The sequence below is a fragment of the Lepidochelys olivacea genome, assembly GCF_965140295.1.
Source record: "Lepidochelys olivacea isolate rLepOli2 genome assembly, chromosome: 1".
Classification (NCBI taxonomy): Eukaryota; Metazoa; Chordata; order Testudines; family Cheloniidae; genus Lepidochelys; species Lepidochelys olivacea.
In genome coordinates this window covers 162,433,294-162,440,855 of record NC_140411.1, presented here as the reverse complement: position 1 = coordinate 162,440,855, position 7,562 = coordinate 162,433,294, and positions in this window count along the sequence as shown.

The following is a 7,562-nucleotide window of genomic DNA, read 5'->3' as shown; positions in this document are numbered from 1 at the left end:
CTAGATAGAGCGCTGTGCCCGGGAGGCCCATCCTCGTGAGGTGGAGCCACGCTAGCCCAATCCGGGGGTGGGGGGGGTGCAGACGGGCGCCGCTCTAGCCCCACTGTGTAGACCGAGCTGCGGAATGGGTGACACTCCCCCGCCCCCCCGCGCATACTATAGAGTAACCGCTCTGCGCGAGCCCCTGCAGAAACAACGGCGCACGGGCCATCCCTCGGAACTGCTGCCTCGCCCCGCCCCCGCCTGCTGCAGAGCCGGCACGTGCCAGACGGGGGGGGGGGGTGTCAGACAGAGTGACGTTTATTCACCCACGCACCCGACCCCCGTCACGCGGCCCGCCCCGCGCAGCAGGGCTGCGCGTAAAAAAACAGAAACGGGGGCAAGTCAGTCAGCCCCGCTGCGCCCCCTGCTGGCGCCTCGCAGCCCGCGGAGGCTCGCTCCACCCGGCTCTCTGGCCTGTCGCTATAAAATCAGGGCATCAGGGTACGGACACGCTCTGAGGGCGGGGACTGTGGCCTAAGGTCTCTGTAAACTGCGCAGCCGCCGATGTAGTCCCAGGCAGGTGCTGAGGGAACCCAGCCGGCTGAAACCTGCTGTGGCGAGGGTAGGGGCACCTATCCCGGAACTGCCTTGGGGAAGAGGGTGCTGCCAGGAGTCCTCTTCTCTGCTCGCCTCCAGGGGCCCAGAGCACCTTCTGCACCCCAAACCCCTCATCCCCAGCCCCACCCCAAGCTCTCAACCCTTGCACCTCAACCGTCTGCCCCAGCCCAGAACCCGCTGCCACCACATGAATGGTACGTGCGCTAATATAATGGTCATCTGTCACACACCACCTCCATATTGGTGTACATAACAAAATTCATTCCACACCTGGGTGGGAAAAATTAGAGGGAACACTGACTGGGGGGGTCTGGGTCTTGGCCCAAGCTGCCTCTTAGCTAAGAGAATAGTTTTTCATTTGAAGAAAACCTGGTCACCTTACTGGAAGCAGCAGCAACTAGGAGTAGTTTCAGTCTAGGAAAGATGTATTTCTTTAAAAAGGGAAGGGAGCGTAGCCTTGCTTTTGCTTTTTTAAATAAATATATACAAAGAAAAAACTCCTACATTAAAACAGAACCTTTGAGTGGCTGACTTTTGAAACTAAACAAATACTAGAATTAGGAGGGCTTGTTCAATTTTGATATGGCCCACTTGTGAGCATTCAGTATTACTGAAACAAGGTGAGTGAGGTAATATTTTGTTTTGGACCAACGGTGGTTAGTGAGAGAAGCTTTCAAGCTTACACAGAACTCTTCTTCACGTAAGCCTCTGAAAGCTGGAAAGCTTGTCTTTTTCACCAACAGTAGTTGGTCCACTAAAAGATGATACCTTGTCTCTCTAATGTCCTAGGACCAATATAGGTACAACACCACTGCATATACAGTATCAGAGGCTTGGTTAGGGCAGTGATAGAGCTAGGTAAAGACCAGCTCTCCTAGGGTCTTACACCAACCCCTGCCTTAAATAAGGAATCTTTCTTCATGCAGCCCTCTGCCTCATTCACTGTCACTCTTGTCTACGCTCTGAGGCAGGGTTAAGTAGAATAAATAATGTTATCACACAAACTTCATAAAACATACATGGAGGACTGACTTAAGATTGCACACGCAATTTGAACTTTGCAATGTTAATGGTGTTGTAGTAAAGCTTTTTGTATGCAAGATCCTACAGTGGTAGTTTTATTTAAAAGGGTCATTATAGACATGTTGATGCTCTGCTTTGTTCAGTGTGTGTGCGTGCACGCCCGCACGCACACCTTGAACTTTAAGATCCACACCAGTCCTCTACCCCATCATCTAAAGGATTAAAAGTCAACAATAAACTGTTAGCATACATAGTAAAGGAACAATTTGCTATGCTTTCCACTTACCTATTTTTTCTCTCATTTCTGGAAGCAATGGTGGAACTATTTTTGCTAACTTTTAAACACACCCATCTGAGGCTGAGAGCAAACATGGATAATTTCAGTCTGAGTCAAGTTTGGCAAAAATAAGTGACTGAAAATTGGCATAAGTATAGGCATTATCATCATCTACCTATCAAAGCATTTATTCTTCCAGAGTACAGTTTGACCAAAAAAAGTTAATTAACATTAAAATGACAGTTTTAAATGAGAAAATGAAATAGGTTGTTTCCTGTGAGGCCCTTGAGGAGGAGGCTCAGATGAGTACTATGTTTAGAAATGGGTACAGAATTTCAGAAACATCTGGCCCTAGCTACAATCACAACCAACACTGTTACGAAGACCGTGTGGATGGTGGAGAAGCTGAAAGATAAAATTTTGTAGTGGTATAGATGTTCTTTAAATAGATAAACTAAAGAAGTTGCTGATGAAGGACTCTGATTGGAATATGCAGGTGAGCTTCTTCTGCCACGTCCCACATCTTAGTACATCTCTTGGACAGCGTGCAGCAATAGTGGCAGCTAGTCTCCATCTTAAATTTCATTTTCTTTAAAAGTCAACTTGGACAGCATCTTGAAGTCTAATATGACCGTCTGACCTTTTCGTATATGAAGATGGAGAGTCTTGAACATCTTTCACACTGAAGGACACAGACTGTTCCTATCTCTAGTAGCTGTAGAATCATTCTGGATATTCCTGGGTGTCTCTTGAGGTTGAGGCTATGAAGAAAGGATGCAGATGAGCCTGGAGCTCCAGAATATCAAGGGTGCATTATTTCCAGTGCTCACCTTTCTGAAGTTCAATGGATCCAGCTGTTTGAGAAGTTATTCTTCAATGGGAATGGGAGAAGGGAGAATATCCTCTGCTCTAGATCTATTTTTGTACAGATGGAAGCACAACTGTACTTATTTTGATAGTTTGAGCTGGAAAGAGGGATTGGTCTTATTTTGAGGTGTAGGTTTCTCCTTGGAGTTCAAGACCCAGATTTACCAGCTATGCAATGAGTCTCATGTTTAGTATCTTTGTTGTAGGCTAGAACAAAAGGTGCTTCTGCTCCTGAATGAAGGCTTGTAGCACATTTCTGGCTCTCTCCAGAGTGGGGAATGAACTCTTGGAGTTATCTGTGTTGTCAGCATCACTTTATCAATCTTCTCCGCAAACTAGATTTGTCCTAAGAATTGTGAGGTACAAATATTTGCTTTGAATAAATTATCTGCTGTCCATACCTTAAGACAGGATTTCGCATCTGACTCCAGTGTTGACTGCCAGTTTCATGGAATCCATGGATCAGTCTGCTCCAAATTAAGTTGCCTGAGATATTTCTTTAACATAACTTGAATTCTCCTTAGTTCTGGGTAGCTACACTTTTTAGGTCATTACACCAGGACATTGTGTCCCTGGTGAAGCAGATGGTTGTGAGAGTGTCTCTGAGTGAGTACAGCTGAAAAAGCTTCAAAGATCCTTTTATGTGTGGCTTTTATCTTTTTGTCTGCAGGGTGTTTTTCGGGAAGAAATCACTCAGCAGAAATTACCATTTCTTGTGCCAGGGATCCACCTACACCATCAACCGTAGAAAGTGTAAAGAGTATCTTTGCATTCTAGGAACCGGTAGAATTACTCAGTTTGCCAACTGAAGTTCTTCCCATTGTTGAGAGTTTCTTGCTCCTCCCAAATGACCTCCTTGACGCAAGATTGTAGAAGAATGATAACGTGTGTCTGTTTTGAATAGGAGGTATTTACTTTTAGATTTAGCTTGTTCAGATTTCTCTGACTGCTCCCCCAATCTTTATGATAGCTACCACCTTCTTCCCCATGTTTTCAAAGCTACCTGGAGAAAGAAGGGAAGTTACTTAGCCTTCATAAATGGAGTTCTTAGAGATGTGTGGTCCCATCTGAGTTCAGTTGCGGGTATGCATGCACTCCTTGTGCCTGAGACCAGCGAATTCTTGCAAGTAGTATCTGTTTGTGCACACCTGCATCCTCTCTCCCCTACTACTTTGCACCAAAAAGTACAAGGGGCGGTGGGAACTGAGGCCTCTCCAGTTCCTCACCTCTTACTGTGTATCAGATGATCCAACAGAGCGGGGAAGGAGAGTGGGTAATGGAATACAGATGAGGACCACACATGTCGAAGAACTCTTCCCTTTGAGTGCTGGCCTCTCTGTATTCCACTGTGGGTGACTGAAAGCAGTACTCAGAGGAGAATAAGGAGGGTGTAAGGATGCAGGTGGTAAAGCTGTTCACACAACCACTGTCCAAAGGATGCATCAGCGTAGGCTTGGACTATATCAAAATGTCTTGTAAATATGTAGATGGAACTCCACTTTGCTGCTAGTTACTTCTTGAAGTGATACTACCAGAGCTGCCTTCACTCTTATAGAGAGAGCCCGTACACCATGTGAGGTAGGAAAGTGTGCTAGCTGATAAAGTAGGATACAGCCACATATCTATATGGAGATCCTCTGGGAGGAAACAGCTGGTCTTCGGGCTTGTTCTTCTATGGCAAACAAACTTAAGTGACTTTTGATTGGTTTTGTTCTCTGTAGGTAAAATGCCAGAGCTAGTCTCATGTCGAGGAATGAAGTCACTTCACTGGAGGCGCAAGGCTTCAAGAAGAACACAGGTAAATAGACAATTTGGTTTATGTGAAATTTCAAAACTACACTGGGATGAATTTGCATATAGTCATATATATTGACTTTATACCATGAGGAGGGGCTGCCATTAGGTTCTCCAGCTTACCTACCCATCCGGATGAGGTAATGGAAATGAGGAATACAACCCTCATAGACAGGTGAAGTATCAAAGAGGTAGCCAGGGATTCGAAAGGTGACTTGGTAAGTGTTAAAGTACTAAATTATAGTGCCATTAAGGGGTTGGCAATTATTACCAAGTATTACCAATTGGAAAGTTCTAATTAAGACCTTTAAGAACCTGGAGGTGAGTAAATATAGAGTAACCATCTGCTGGAGGGGGACACTCATTGATTGCTTCCAGGTGAACCCATATCAAGCTAAGGAAGAAACCCATCTTGAGAATAAGGAGGTAATCCAAAGTATCAGGAGACACATGGGGTGCTGGGCCTAGACAGAGAAATGCTTCCACTCGACAAGGTAACATTTTCTGGTTGAAACCCTTCTGCAATTAATAACAATGAGAGGGGAGGGGAGGACTCCTGCCTTATACTGAGAAAGAGGGGCGATCAGCAGGTTACCTCAAATGCCTATATACAAATGCATGAAGCCTGGGAAACATGCAGGGAGAACTGGAAGTCCTGGCACAGTCAAGGAATTATGATGTGATTGGAATAACAAGAGACTTGGTGGGATAACTCACATGACTGGAGTACTGTCATGGATTAATATAAGCTGTTCAGGAAGGGCAGAAAAGGTGGGGGAGTTGCAGTGTACGTAAGAGAGCAGTATGACTGCTCAGAGCTCAAGTATGAAACTGCAGAAAAACCTGAGAGTCTCTGGATTAAGTTTAGAAGTGTGAGCAACAAGGGTGATGTCGTGGTGGGAGTCTACTATAGATCACCAGACCAGGGGGATGAGGTGGACGAGGCTTTCTTCCGGCAACTCGCAGAAGTTACTAGATCGCAGGCCCTGGTTCTCATGGGAGACTTCAATCACCCTGATATCTGCTGGGAGAGCAATACAGCAGTGCACAGGCAATCCAGGAAGTTTTTGGAAAATGTAGGGGACAATTTCCTGGTGCAAGTGCTGGAGGAACCAACTAGGGGCAGAGCTCTTCTTGACCTGCTGCTCACAAACCGGGAAGAATTAGTAGGGGAAGCAAAAGTGGATGGGAACCTGGGAGGCAGTGACCATGAAATGGTCGAGTTCAGGATCCTAACACAAGGAAGAAAGGAGAGCAGCAGAATACAGACCCTGGATTTCAGAAAAGCAGACTTTGACTCCCTCAGGGAACTGATGGGCAAGATCCCCTGGGAGAATAATGAGGGGGAAAGGAGTCCAGGAGAGCTGGCTGTATTTTAAAGAATCCTTATTGAGGTTACAGGGACAAACCATCCTGATGTGTAGAAAGAATAGTAAATATTGCAGGCGACCAGCTTGGCTTAACAGTGAAATCCTTGCTGCTCTTAAATACAAAAAAGAAGCTTACAAGAAGTGGAAGATTGGACAAATGACCAGGGATGAGTATAAAAATCAGAAAAGGACCTAGGGGTTACAGTGGACGACAAGTTGGATATGAGTCAACAGTGTGCCCTTGTTGCCAAGAAGGCCAATGGCAGTTTGGGATGTATAAGTAGGGGCATTGCCAGCAGATCGAGGGACGTGATCGTTCCCCTCTATTCGACATTGGTGAGGCCTCATCTGGAGTACTGTGTCCAGTTTTAGGCCCCACACTATAAGGAGGATGTGGAAAAATTGGAAAGAGTCCAGCGGAGGGCAACAAAAATGATTAGGGGACTGGAACACATGACTTATGAGGAGAGGCTGAGGGAACTGGGGATGTTTAGTCTACAGAAGAGAAGAATGAGGGGGGATTTGATAGCTGCTTTCAACTACCTGAAAGGGGGTTCCAAAGAGGATGGCTCTAGACTGTTCTCAGTGGTAGCAGATGACAGAACAAGGAGTAATGGTCTCAAGTTGCAGTGGGGGAGGTTTAGGTTGGATATTAGGAAAAACTTTTTCACTATGAGGGTGGTGAAACACTGGAATGTGTTACCTAGGGAGGTGGTGGAATCTCCTTCCCTAGAAGTTTTTAAGGTCAGGCTTGACAAAGCCCTGGCTGAGATGATTTAGTCAGGGATCGGTCCTGCTTTGAGCAGGGGGTTGGACTAGATGACCTCCTGAGGTCCCTTCCAACCCTGATATTCTATGATTCTATGATAATGGCTTGCACAGTTTTGGAACAGGAATGTTCTTGGTCTGATGCCCATCCAAATACTAAACCATGAGGCGAACAGCTTCCAGGTTGGGATGACTGACCCTGCCGTTCTTGAGTCAAAAGTTCCAGGAAGGGATGAATGCTGATGAGTGGCTGGGCTAACGTATGCAGGAGACCTGGGAACCAGAACTGCCTGGGCCATTTGAGGACAAGGAGAATAACAACTCTTTCCACCCTGTCGAATCTTTTGCAACACTCAAGGGAGCGGCAGGTTAGGAAGAAAGGCATAGTTCAAACGATTTGTCCAAGTGCACCGGAGAGCATCACCTCTGGAGAATTGGCCCTGAGCTCCCCTGGAAAAGTATGTGCTGCACTTTGTTTATCAGAGGTGAACAGATCCCAGGTAGGGGTTCCCTGCTGAGCAAAGATGTTCACCACTGAGCTGTGTAACCCCACCTGTGGCTGCTGGCAAAGTACCTGCTGAGCCTGTCTGCCAGCAAATGTTGGGTTCTTGGTGGAATACACACACCAGTTCCATAAACTGTCCACTTCTATACACAGAGGAATGGCTCTTGCTCCTCCCTGTTTGTTTATGCAGACTATAGTTGTCATATTGTCTAACGGTGCAAGAATACGACGAGACCTGGATTACTGGTAATAACGCCCTGTATGCTTCTCGGATAGCTCTGAGTTCTGGGAGATTTACGTGCGTTCTAGTTTCCTGAGGTGTCCAAGTATCCTGTGTTGTGTGACCATCAATGTGAAC